The following is a 14,855-nucleotide window of genomic DNA, read 5'->3' as shown; positions in this document are numbered from 1 at the left end:
TAAGTAACCGTCGGGGTTTAGCTTTAGAAAGGCCCGAGGCACTAAAATCATTTTCCCATAGTAAAAGTCGACTGATCAGTCATTTTCCCATAGACGTTAGCCATATCTGCCAATACATGACTTGGAATGTGGCCACAAACCAAGCCACTAGACCGGCCAGCCCGTAGCTAGCACACGATCTACCATAGGTGTACACTAGTCCAGGTAGGGTTTGCGGCCCCACGTGGACCCGAATTCGATTTATATAACAACGGCACATAGCCATACCAGATAGGCACGTAAAACACAAATCACGGCATGATAAAGTCATTTTAAACCACCCTTATCTCTCCACGGTCATACGTAAAAGAGTTTAGTAAAATAAAAACCCACACGTAGGGCAGGGTAGAAAAGAAGCCCACCTCGAGTGCTTATTCCAAAACTATTTTCTTTCCTTTGCGATCACGATTCCCTTGCGAGATATCACCTTTAGAATTAAAATAACACATAAATCAACACACTTTCAAATTAAGTAAATAAAATGCATGCACCCTAGTTTAAATCTTTTATCTCCCCTTTTTTTTTCTCGATTTTTCGATCGTTCGACGGCCGCTTACGCTCCCAATTTCCACCGTTGGCTCCCCGTATATTTTAATGATTTAGACTTAAATCCTAATATTTAATTAAGCCCATGAATTCATTATCGAAAATATTTCCCTCGCAAAACTATCTATTTCGAACATAGGATAAAAATTATTAAACTTCCACATTATCCGGAAATTATTTGAATAATTCCCCATAATTAATTTATCGGCCCAAAACTTAATGAGCCCAAATGAAGAAAACCCCCTCCCTCACCTACGTGTAACACACCTTCTTCCCCCCCCCCCCCCTTCTCTCTATCTCTCGACCAAAACTGCAGAAATTTTTCCTCCGATTTCCATCGGCTTTCTCAAATTCCGTCGGCCCCCCCCCCCGTCTCATTCACGACGGCGACCTCACCGTCCCCTCGCTCCGAGTCGCCGTTCACGATTCGCCGCTGTCCGCAGTCGCGCTGCTCCCCTGGACCGCTGCCGCTGCTTCTGCCCGTCGCCGGAGGGAGCCCGCCGTCGCTGCTGTGCGGCTCCAGCTCCGCCGCGAAGGTTGCCGCCATCGGTCGGCCCCAATTAACCCCGATTTCACCCGCAAGGTAAGTTCCCATTAGAAACAAAAAACGTTTCTTTTCATTCCTATTTTGGTTGCTACGATTATCCGATCAGAGAGGATTTTCAGATTTCATAATATTTACAAAATGTAAGCAATTGCCGAGGGGAGTTGGTGCTGGGAAAGTAATGTATGGATGCAGCATGCGATAAGTCATGTTCCAAATCTGGGTAGGAAATTACCTCCGTGAATTGGATTTGGGTTGTGAAGTTCACAAGGCTGAAAGGCGGGTTCTTGAAGCTGGAGGAGTTTGATTACTGCCGGAAGCAACAATTTGATGTTAGATTTTGAAACAGGAGAGAATTTAGATACAAATGATAAATCATAGTTTACCTTGGATAGAAGTTGAAGATGATTCTTGCTTGCAGAGACGATAGGTGAGAAAAGAAATAATGGCTGAAGATTTAATATAGAGGAAAGGGGTTGGGGATATGGGAGAGATTCATGGGATTGAGGGGAGGCGGTTTCAACGGGGTTGAGGGAGGGATTCAATTTTTTTCTTCTTTTCTTTTTTTTTCTTCTTATTTTTGAATTAGTTGAATTTATTTGGTATTTTATTTGCAGGTTACGGAGGAGGAAAATTCCATCACGGAGCAGGAAAATCTACATAAAATCTTTAATTAAGATTTGAATTAAAGATATTTTGTCTTAATTAATTTAGTTTAATTCGCAGCCCATTGTATTTTATCACGGACTAGACTTTTATATTAATTATTTAATTTATCGGATCCAACACGGAATTGAGTCCAATAAATATTCCTCACGGACAGGAGTTAATTAAATTCTCATAATCATTTATTTCACAAATCCCCAATTAACAACAATTAATTACCAACAATCAATTCACGGACTTCGCAGAGTTAATACCATTAAAACAAGTAATTTAGGTTCACAAAATAGGTTTAGAAAAACGGGGCGTTACACTATCATTCCTAGCCAATCATTTGTACACGTGGACGAATGATCAGCTGCTATGTGGCAATCATAAAAAATTCTCAAGGTTAAATTTTCTCGGCCAGCAATATCCAATACACTATACAACAATTTTTCTCAGCCAGCAATATCCAATACACTAGACAACAATCTATAGATTGTTGTCTAGCGTTTATACTATTGTTGTGTAGCGTTTATAATATTGCTGGATACATGGTGTCACAGTGTCACTTTAAGAGGTCTAGCGTATTGGGTATTGCTAGCCGAGAAAAATTGTTGTATAGTGTATTGGATATTGCTGGCCGAGAAAATTTATCTTTGTGATTGCCACATGGCAGCTGATTATTCGTCCACGTGTACAAATGATTTGCTAGGAATGGTGGTATGATGTTACTTTAAGAGGTGTTAGTGATCAAGATATAACTATTTTTAAGTGTATAACTAGAGAACAAATCTCAGCCACACAAATAAATGGAACAAATACTATTTATTTTAATAATATAAAATAGACCAAGGGTATTTTTGGAAATTACATTATGAAATTTAAAGGAGAAATTACGCGGTTTCCTTCCCCTTCCAAATCTCCTTCCAAATTGAATTGAATTGTAGAATCAAAATGGAAAAATTGGGCGAGAATTCCGGAATAAAGTTGCGTTCAATTCTGGGGTAAAAACATAATATCCCCTTCAATTTGGGGTGTGAGCAGCCTAACCTAGAGTAGTTTGCCAAAACGCCGATGCCCGCACCGGTTGTATGTCGGAGAAGAAAGAGTGGATGCCGGGTTGCCTAGGGTTTACCAAATGTGAATGTGAGGAAGGAGAGAGAATCAGCGATGGTAGGGGAAGATGAGGGGAAAAATGTAATTGCAGAATCATTCTTGATGTAAAATATTTCACTATAATGTAATTCCGCCACTATCATTTCCTTTTTCTCATCCAGTATTATTTCCAATTCCTCAAAAATGATGAATTTATGATGAAAGAATAAGATATGTAACAGAATTTGTGATGGAAGAATAAGATATGTAACAAAATTCCGATGGAAATTGGTGTGTAAAGAAATGAATATATAATAACCACCCTTTTGCCAAGAAATGAAATCGCGTCGTGACTTTTGTTATTGTAAACCGATCAGTAGGAAATACTAGTAATAAATTAGTCAATAGATGATATAATCCATATTAGCATGATTTTACTTCAATGTTGTTAACAAAACAAATCACTATTAACATAATTTTACTTCACTGTTATTTACAAAACACATCCTATTAGCATGATTTTACATCACTGTTGTTAACAAAACACATCACTATTAGCATGATTTTACTTCACTGTTGTTAACAAAACACATCACTATTAGCATGATTTTACTTCACTGTTGTTTACAAAATACATCACTATTAGCATGATTTTACTTCACTGTTGTTAACAAAACACATCACTATTAGCAGCATTTTACTTCACTGTTGTTAACAAAACACATCACTATTAGCATGATTTTACTTTACTTTTGTTAACAAAACACATCACTATTAGCATGATTTTACTTCACTGTTGTTTACAAAACACATCACTATTAGCAACATTTTACTTCACTGTTGTTAACAAAACACATCACTATTAGCATGATTTTACTTCACTGTTGTTTACAAAACACATCACTATTAGCATGATTTTACTTCATTGTTGTTAACAAAACACATCACTATTAGCATGATTTTACGTCACTGTTGTTTACAAAATACATCACTATTAGCATGATTTTACTTCACTGTTGTTTACAAAATACATCACTATTAGCATGATTTTACTTCACTGTTGTTAACAAAACACATCACTATTAGCATGATTTTACTTCACTGTTGTTTACAAAATACATCACTATGATTTTACTTCACTGTTGTTAACAAAACACATCACTATTAGCATGATTTTACTTTACTGTTGTAAACAAAACACATCACTATTAGCATGATTTTACTTTATAGTTGTTTACAAAACACATCACTATTAGAACAATGGTTTCCTAAAGGAAGATACCATAGTAAATGAAAGATTTAATTATCCAGCAAATTAAATACCAACAGAATTTAATCAATCCTTAATCTGCCTCAAGGTTTAGGATAATTAAAGGAAAAACCATAACTCAAATATCTAAGCTATAATTACGAACTTAATGTTTGTATATGATCTCCATCAATTGGTCTGTAATTTATGAAGCTTATTTCCAATATTATCGCCACCCATTATGTGGGGACAATAATCCTACGAAATAACAAGTTCACGAGGGCGGACTTCTCAAAGATATATAGTATGAACTAGAATGTGGTTTCCAATATTATCGCCACCCATTATGTGGGGACAATAATCCTAAGAAACTACGAGATTCAGAAGTTCACACAGGATTTATGAGATAGCTTGATCTTGTTAGTAGCACATGAGTATTGTTACGGGAGTGTGTTGTAGAAATGAGACTCTGTAATGCTAAATTTGGTGGTCTTGCTTAGACAACATTAGGCGGCCATGCCATTATTGGTTTCTGGACTATTCGTCGGTGTTGTGACCAGTAAAATTATAGAATTTTAATGCGTATTGACCTCTTTGGAGGGTACAAAATTTTAATTTTAAAGTTGTAAGATTTTGAAAAGTTTTATGGTTAATCTGATCAAACTTCTTACATAAGTTTATGACAAATAGTAAATACTCAGTTTTGCAGTGCAAATCAAATCGTCAAGATGTCATTCAATCCTCTTTCTGCAATTCTTAAAGAAAACAAACTCGAGGGCCAAAATTATATAGAATGGAAACAAAACTTGGGCATCGTTCTTATAGCAGAAATCTTTATACTTACAACCCCGCGACCTCAAGTGCCACTGACTAATGCTGCGGCAGGAGTCAGAGATGCACACAGACGGTGGCATAAGGCGAATGAGATGGCTAAGTGCTACATGTTGGCTTCTATGTCTTCAGTACTCAAGCATCAACATTCTCCCATGGAAACGGCCGCCGAGATCATGCAGAATCTCAAGAATCTTTTTGGTACTCAGAATCGAACGGCTAAGTCTCAAGCCTTTCGGAGTATCATGTCGAAGACAATGAAGGAAGGCTCGTCAGTGAGGGACCATGTCCTCGAGATGATAGGACACCTCAACCAAATTGAGGTTGTGGGAGGGACGATCGATCCCGAGTCCCAAGTAACAATCATCCTTCAAAGTCTTCGCAAGCCATATATTAGACAACTTACCGTCAAAATCCGTGTCTACTACTCCTTATGAGTTGTGGACTGGGCGCAAGCCCAATCTAGCACATCTCATGATTTGGGATTTCCCGGCTCATGTATTGGAAAATGATCTAACTAAGCTAGGATCAAGAACGGAGGTATGTTCGTTTATAGGGTACCCTAGTGGTTCGAAAGCTTATGAATTCTTTAGTCTCCGAGACAAGAAAGTCATTGTGAGTACTCACGCGACATTCTTAGAGGAAGACTATGTAATGAATCATAAACCCAGGAGTGAAGTGGCTCTAGATGAGCTAACTTCTGTCACAAGTTCCATTAACCAAGAACTAGTACCTAGTGTACAAACAATTCCAAAAACTTCAACTTCTACTCCAAGCATTGTAGTGTCGTGCCGCAGTGGGAGGGTCTCTCATGAGCCCGATAGATACATTTGTTTGTAGGAATCTATGGATTACTCCCTGGACACTAATGTATTTGATCACTGAAACTTTCCAGAGGCGGTGGCAGATGTCGATCATTGCGAATGGGTGAAAGCAATGGATTCAGAACTACAATCTATGATAGACAAAGACGTCTACGATTTGTCCGTCTTACCCGAAGGTTGTACTGCCATTGGGAGCAAGTGGATATACAAACGTAAACGTGGACCCGATGGACGAGTTGAAGTCTTTAAGGCAAGACTAGTGGCCAAGGGGTATACCCAAAAGGAAGGTGTCGATTATGACGAGACTTTCTCCCCGGTGGCCATGCTCAAATCGATCCAGATACTGGTGTCTATAGCAACTTATATGGGTTGGGATGTATGGCAGATGGACGTTAAGACTGCGTTCCTCAACGGCAGTCTTGAGGAGACCATATACATGGAACAACCCGTGGGATATGCCATAAAGGGCAAGGAACACATGGTTTGGAAGCTTAAGAAGGCTATTTAAGGCCATAAGCAAGCATCTAGATCATGGAACCAGTGTTTCGATCAAACTGTTCGCAAGTTTAGACTCGAAAAATGCCCAAATGAAAGCTGCGTGTATAAGAAGATTGAAAAAGGGAATGTTGTGTTCTTAGTTTTATATGTAGATGACATTCTTCTAATTGGAAATAATAAAAAGATGTTGTCATCAGTAAGAACTTAGTTGTCAAACCAGTTCGAGATGAAGGATATGAGAGACGCGGGATACATCCTCGGTATCAAGGTTCTTCAGAATCGAGAAAAGAAGATGTTGTGCTTATCTCAAGAACCTTACATCAACACAGTACTTAGCCGCTTTAGCATGCAGGACGCCAAGAAAGGTTTCTTACCTTTTAGACATGGCATCCATCTATCTCAAGAGATGTGCCCGAAAACGCCATCTGGGATACAAGAAATGAGAAGGATTTCATATGCCTCGAGAGTTGGAAGTCTCATGTATGCTATGCTTTGTACGAGACCTGATATTTGCTTTGTTTTTGGCATGGTGGCAAGATATCAGTCGAATTCGGGCCAAGAATATTGAACTGCCGTAAAGAACATACTCAAGTGTCACGACCGCCCTTACTAAGGATAGTAAAGACGGGGAAATCGCGACTAGGGGAGGGACTAAGAAGCGAGGAAGAAAAGGGGGAACAATAAAAGACGACATTTAACACAAAGCTCGACTAAACTTTAAGAGAAAATATTTTATTGTAGTGCATGGTTAAGCAGCGGATTAATGTCTCAAGGTAATTAATGTCATAACATAGTATGGAAAAAAAATGAAAGACTTTTAGAAAGAAAGCAATTTCAAACAAGGCAGCGGAAATCAAGTATTTAGAGAGAGTCATAGGATGACGCCCATGTATAAAGACACGACGCATCTGGAAAATCTTAAGGCTCGACTCAACATCCGCCGCAACATCATTCCTCAACCTGCACATAGGGAAAACATATGCAGGGCTGAGTACTTAATATACTCAATGGGCTCATGCCGAAAACATTTGATAAAAGTTATGTCATCCATACCATAGTGAACTCGAGTTTTACATTTAGAAGAGAAATATCATCGAGTATCACAAAAACAGTTTCATAGTCTGGCCAGACAAAACAATCTCTCCACTTTCTCAACAATCAATCATTCACATCCTCATAAAATAGTTCGACGAAAGTGTGGCCATACTATTCGCCCACGAGACCGGCCGACTAGCAAGGACGGCTCACGATCCCACCAGTGTACACAACCTGATAGGGTTTGCGGCCCTACTCAGACCCGAATTCGTTTAACACAACCCTATAGCCTAACGGAGCAAGCTCAAACGAACTAGGCATCAGGCAACAATCTCAACATCAAAACAATCATGGCAAGACATAACACTTTAAACCACCATTATAACATCGTATCATACTTTTGAAAGCGTAAAAGAGTTTAGTAAAAGAAAGCCCACCTAGCTTGCTTATACAACACAATTCACAACTTTAATGCAACCCTTGCTATTTGTACCCACGTACGCACAACAACCCATGTCAACACCATAACACAATCAGTTTTTCCATCAACACATTTATCATGCATGCCCTATCGTTCCTTTCATCATTTTCTTATGGTGCCCATCCCAAACGTTCACCAACATAAACGAAACAAACACTCTAGCAAACATCAACGTGCAACACATAACCACATCATAGGATACGTTCCTTATTCATACATGTATCATGTAATGCATTCAAAGGTTGTCAACAAAGCTTATTTCAACAAAACTAGAATCTGGCAGAACAGCGCAGTATTTTTGTACAACTCATTAAAATTCCATCCGATCTCATATGAAGCTAAAATTTGGTCACCACACAGTAGACACATAAAGGTTTGTCCAGTTAAAATTCCACACCAAAATCATATCTTTTGATCGGTCAAAACAAAAATGAAACTCACTGGACGAAACACAATTTCTGGCAGGACTGCGCAGTTAAATTGACAAATTCGTTATAAATTCGTCCATCATCAATTGAAGCTTACATTTTGACACAACACAGAAGACATCTGAAACTTCATCCAGTTAAAAATTCATGTCGAAATAAGATCGTTTGATTGGTCAAAAACTGGTCGTAACCTACTGTCCGAACACAACAGTTTTCATGCTCAACATTCACAAACCCTAGTTTGTCTATCATACATTCACACATACATATTCATGCTTCCAACACATAGTCATGCTTCAAAAATGAGATTACATCCATGCTTTCCTATTCGCACACAAAATTCACAACGATTCATCCACACACATGTACATACACGGACACACACACAACCATTCATGTGCAACCATCCTTCCCAACCAATAAATTCTTAGATTTACGATTTTCCACTCACTATATGCATGAGGGGTTCAAGAATAATGGATTCAATGATAAGGAGAGGAAAGGTGGATAAAAAATTATACCTTTCTCTTGAAAACAATCGGTAGAAAAGACAATTGGTGCGATTCCTCAATGGATCTTGAGTTTCCAACTCCAAATCGAAGCAACAATGAAGGATTGATTTGGAGCACTTGAGAGAGGGGGGAGGGGAGGATAAAAACGTGTGGGAGAGGAGAGGAAGAGAGGGAGGCGTGTGGAGTGAAGATTAGGGTTAGGGTTTTCTTAATTTATATTCAATAATTATTCCCACACTTAATTAAACAATTAAAATTGTGAAAGAATATAATAGAGGTCAATGAATAAGCTCCACAATTAAAAGAAATAGGCGTGTAGTGTAGGAGGAATTTTTTGAAAATTATGGTATTACTTGGAGAGAAATATACTCACAAAAATGGGTAAAAAGATATTGAGCATCCCATAAATAAGGTAACAAAATAATTCAAGAATTCTCCAAGTAGGAAAGGGGGGGGGGGGCGTGTAAAATAGGGAGTAGCTAAAGGAAAATATTTAAATCCCCAAATTAAATAGGAATAGGATTTAAATTTGGTAATTTCTTGTGGAAAAGGCTCCCATAAAATAGGTAACAATTAAATTAATCCCACAAGGTAATTGAAAGGCATAAGGGGTGAAAATTTATGAGGTCTTAAAGAAGGAAAGAGTCAAATCCTAATTAAAATAAGATATGGAGAAATTTAATTGGATTTTTAATTCAAGGAAGAAAATAAGTAACGTGCCAATTAAATCTACAAAATAATTTATTCTCCTAATTAATAGGAGATTTCGAAAGACCAATAAATGGGCTAGGGGTCGGAAATTATGTAGAATAACATAGGGATATTTTGGTTTGGATTTAATTTGGATAATTATCTCAAAACAATTAATTAAATCCAAGAAAGAAAACACTATTTCAAATAATTAGGAGGGCCGAAAAATATCAAATAAAATGGCTAGAGAAAAATATGCATGATCCCATTTAATTTAATTCACACATTGGAACATAATTCGTATTATTCCACATAACACACAACAACTAATTCCACATAATTAACTCAATCACATAGAAAATCAATTTCCATAAAGGAAATTCCCATTCAACATCCACATTAATAAAAACAAAAGTCGCAAATTTTTCGGGGTGCTACATCAAGTACCTTAAACGGACTAAGGACTATACTCTAGTTTACAATGCAGTCGAGCTCTGTCCTTTGGGATATACTGACTCAGACTTTCAAGCTGATTAGGACTCAAGAAAATCTACTTCAGGATATGTGTTCACCTTAGGAGGTGGAGCCGTAATTTAGAAGAGTGTGAAGCAGAAATGCATCGCGGACTCGACCATGGAAGCCGAGTATGTGGCCGCTTCAGAGGCTGCAAAAGAGGTAGTATGGTTCAAGAACTTCCTTATGGATTTAGGTGTGGTTTCGAATCTGCCCAAGAACATCACTATTTATTGTGACAATTTTGGTGTTGTGGCAAACTCGAAAGAACCAAGAGCTCACAAAGCGAGCAAACATATAGAGCGGAAGTATCATATCATTAGAGATATAGTGCAGAGAGGAGACATACAAGTGGTCAAGATTGCGTCAGAGAACAACCTGACAGATCCTTTTACAAAGGCATTTGCGGTGAAATCGTTCGAACGCCACGTTGAAGGGATGAGAGTTCGACTCATTCAAGACCTCAACTCGCTTTCAGTATAAGTGGGAGAAATTTTAAGATGTGTGCACTACCATTTCGTATGCTCGAAAGCTGTTTTGAGTATAAGTGGGAGACTGTTAGGGTTTTGTATACTAGAAATCCCCTTTCGAGTGATTGAATACTGTAAAACTCTATATATTCTTTTCCAATGAATGCAACATACTAATTTTGTCATAATGTTGTTATGTTTTACATTTAATGGATGTTTATTGCATATTTAAATGTATAAGCGAACGTAACAAAGTCTAAGTCTTTGTTTTAGTAAACCGGTTGTGGGCGTCGTCCACTTTAAGGTAACACGGTCAGTTCTGAACAAAGAAAAATAAGAATTTCACAACCTAGATAGACCTACACTACCTATCGTGAAAGGTTGCAATGTCAGCCTGATTATTTCTAAGCCTTATTGAAATAAGATGATGTTGGTGTGGTATAGCACTGAATTGGATCTAAACGGCAAGACAAGTCTTTATGCTATCTACTGAAAGACGGGGTCTTGATAATTAATTTCTTAATCAATGTACGTTAGCATTGAGCATACGATATTGATTATCTACTACTTTGATTTACCAATAGGTGCGAGTTTTTCGTAACCCAACGATCCTGGTATCTTGGGTAGTGGCGATTAATATCTAGCGGTGCTAGGATTGCTATTATATTGAATCGTGTGCGAGGCGAGTCTCGTTTGATAACATCCACAAGAGGATCTCAAACAAGGTTTTATTATTCGGAACCTTGCTAGTTGGAGTTTGATTACTCTATGAATAATAAATAAGCGTTTCTTGCTAAGTCCACTCTTGGAGTTTATAATATGTTAATTAATTAAGTCCATACCAGACATTGATTAATTAATGGATGTTTCTATCTTAAGCACGGGAAATAAATGACAATCAAATGGAAACCCGAAATACTTGTAATTTCGTATTTGGATGGGCAGTGCAATATTACTTCTTTAGTTGCTGATTATAATATTCCAATATAAGCTCATATTAAATTGTGGATTCATTTTAATTAGTAAAAAGCTAATTGGGGGAGGTCATATCCAAATTCTTCCGTTGATCCCTGACTGAGTCCAATATGTGACTTAATATAAATAGGAGAATAAAGGAGATGGAAAATACACTGGTTTTATTTTACAATTTTCGTCCCCCCTATTCCGAGGAGAGGAACGATTTTTGCTCTCTTTCCGTAAGCAGGATTCTGTCTTCTTTATTTAAGTCCTAGTATTCTTGTGAGATTTCCCACACAAATATAAGATTACAGTCTGGGATACCAGTCAGAAGATCTGACGTCAAGTACTCAAGATATTCACGTGGAGAAGACAAAAGCCATCTTTGATTCTTAAGTGAATCAACAAGGTAAATTGGCTAACTCCGTAGCAAGCATGTTTTAGGGATTTTTTTAGTGCTAAAGCATGTTTAAATTCAAGTTGTGAGCATGATCCTTGTGAGAATTACGTGAATAGAGTTTATCTAAATAATCTGCTAAATAGATTAGTTTTTATGTGATCTGTTAGAACGCACGCTTCCGCAGTAAACCCCTTCAGTTGGTATCAGAGCTAGTCTTTGGCTCTGATTATTTAGATTTAAATTTCGCGAAATTCATGTATGCATGTGTAATTTGATTACGAAGCATGTTCTTGTTGTTTCGTTTTGTTTATATTTTATGCATGTTGAACTCAAGAACTATCGAATCAAACAACTTGAATTATACGATCGCCCGAGACGTGCGATCAGTCGGTGCTCGCGCCGAGATGGATCGCACCACGCGCGATCGTGAAAGGGTCATCGATTGAGTGGGAGCCCAGGGCTCACGATCACGGGGCGACGCGCAGACAAGCGTGGGCTTATGCGCGCCACCGGCTGATACCGCGCGCCCCAGACGGAACCCGCGTCGAGGTCGACATGGTGGCTGGCGCGGTGCGGCGATTCAACTGAGAATCCACCGAGACACCGAGACGCCGAGAGCTCCAACCCTAGGCGGAAGGTCCGAGACATAGCTCCAAGCTACTGGCCGAGACGTTCACGCCTCGCAGCGCGACATGTGCCTGAGCAGTGGGAGCGGCGAGTCTCGGATGGTCGAGACGGGCGATCACCGCTGGCCGAGAGGAGTCGCGCCACCGTGCGATCTCCTGGCCGAGATGCTGGCGCCAGCCGACAAGCCAGGTGGCCGAGAGCAGGCACTCCACCGCGCGTCCTACTGGCTTAGTACTCACGACGCCCGACGAGCCAGGCGGCCGAGACGCTGGCGCGTGACACGCGCGCCGCTGACCGAGACGCCGTGCGCATCGTGATCCGACGACGAACTCGTCGGATCTTCATCGTTCATTGTTCGTGCGAACCTCGTGCGATGAGATAACGATGAAAGATTATTTTAATGATTATTTAATTTTTAATTAAAAGATATTATTAAAATATTATTATTTAATGGAAATAAAATATTTTGGGAAGATTTCCCTAGATTTTAGGAATGTATATATTATTATCCATATCTATGGAAATAAATAATATTATTTTGATTCCTAGATGATATGGATAAGAATAATTTAATAATTTCCTAATATTTATATATCTAGAATCCTAATAAGGATAGATATGTAAGAATACATTAAATAATAAAAATTTCTCTTCCTAATCATGAACATGGAAATAATTTGAATTTAATTTTTCATGTCTTATTAAGAATTAAATAACTTTTTTTTATCTTAGATATATTTTATAGTAGACATGGATAAGAATTAAATTCTAGAACTTTGGTTTCCTAAAGGAAGATACCAAAGTAAATGAAAGATTTAATTATCCAGCAAATTAAATACCAACAGAATTTAATCAAGCCTTAATCTGCCTCAAGGCTTAGGATAATTAAAGGAAAAACCATAACTCAAATATCAAAGCTATAATTACGAACTTAATGTTTGTATATGATCTCCATCAATTGGTCTGCAATTTATGAAGCTTATTTCCAATATTATCGCCACTCATTATGTGGGGACAATAATCCTACAAAATAGCAAGTTCACGAGGGCAGACTTCTCAAAGATAAATGGTATGAACTAGAATGTGGTTTCCAATATTATCGCCTCCCATTATGTGGGGACAATAATCCAAAGAAACTACGAGATTAAGAAGTTCACACGGGATTTATGAGATATCTTGATCTTGTTAGCAGCACATGAGCATTGTTATGGGAGTGTGTTGTAGAAATGAGACTCTGTAATGCTAAATTTGGTGGTCTTGCTTAGGCAACATTAGGCGGTCATGTCATTATGTGGTCTCTTGACTATTCGTCGGTGTTGTAACCAGTAAAATTGTAGAGTTTTAATGCGTATAGACCTCTTATAGAGGGTACAAAATTTTAATTTTATAGCTTTAAGATTTTGAAAAGTTTTATGGTTAATCTGATTAAACTTCTTACATAAGTTTATGACAAATAGTAAATACTTTGTTTTACAGTGCAAATCAAATCGTCAAGATGTCATTCAATCCTCTTTCTGCAATTCTTAAAGAAAACAAACTCGAGGGCCAAAATTACATAGAATGGAAACAAAACTCGGACATCGTTCTTACAGCAGAAGAGTACAACTTTGTACTCACAACCCCGCGACCTCCAGTGCCGCCGGCTAATGCTGCGGCAGGAGTCAGAGATGCACACAGACGGTGGCATAAGGCGAATGAGATGGCTAAGTGCTACATGTTAGCTTCTATGTCTTCAGTACTCAAGCATCAGGATTCAGCCATGGAAACGACCGCCGAGATCATGCAGAATCTCAAGAATATTTTTGGTACTCAGAATTGAACGGCTAAGTCTCAAGCCTTTCGGAGTATCATGTCGAAGGCAATGAAGGAAGGCTCATCAGTGAGGGACCATGTCCTCGAGATGATGGGCCACCTCAACCATATTGAGGTTTTGGGATGGAAGATCGATCCCAAGTCCCAAGTAACAATCATCCTTCAAAGTCTTCCCCCAAGCTTCCAGCAGTTCAAGCTCAATTTCGACATGAACAAAAGGAATTACACCTTGGCGGAACTGTTAACTGAACTTTAGTCGGCAGAGAACCTTATGGTTAAGGATAAGGCGACCATGATGACTTTGGGGCCTCGTTCCTCTGGCTATAAGCCTGGCGTAGGAAAGAAGTCGGCACCGATCTCAGGAGCGGCCAAGTTGACTAAGGGAAAGAAGAAGAAAAAGGAAAACAAGAAGCCCACGGGGAAGTGTTTCAAGTGTGGTGAGAAGGGGCATTGGAAGCCAGACTGTCCTAAAAGGGGCAAGGCTACAGGTATGCCCCAAGCTCTAGTAGTCGAGTCTTGTTTGACTTCGACATCTACTTGGACTTGGGTTATTGACACAGGTGTGACTGATCATATTTGTTTTGATCCTGACTTAATGCAGGTGACAAGACGGCTACATGATCGTGAGATCAAAGTCCAGCTGGGCGACGCTACAA

The 14,855-nt window shown here is 38.7% G+C and overlaps 1 long non-coding RNA gene across 1 annotated transcript; it reads right to left on the bottom strand.

Annotated features, from left to right (window-relative positions):
* Positions 1–409: 409 nt before the first annotated feature.
* LOC121744241 lies at positions 410–1,682 on the bottom strand. The gene is made up of 3 exons (XR_006038521.1): positions 1,516–1,682; positions 1,365–1,439; positions 410–466 (listed from the first exon to the last, which is right to left on the bottom strand). It is a non-coding gene; the product is annotated as an uncharacterized LOC121744241 (long non-coding RNA).
* Positions 1,683–14,855: the final 13,173 nt, after the last annotated feature.

This window comes from Salvia splendens, chromosome 8 (assembly GCF_004379255.2).
Source record: "Salvia splendens isolate huo1 chromosome 8, SspV2, whole genome shotgun sequence".
NCBI classification, from domain to species: Eukaryota; Viridiplantae; Streptophyta; class Magnoliopsida; order Lamiales; family Lamiaceae; genus Salvia; species Salvia splendens.
Note: the sequence above shows the minus strand (reverse complement) of the source record. Positions and strands in the feature narration are given on the sequence as shown.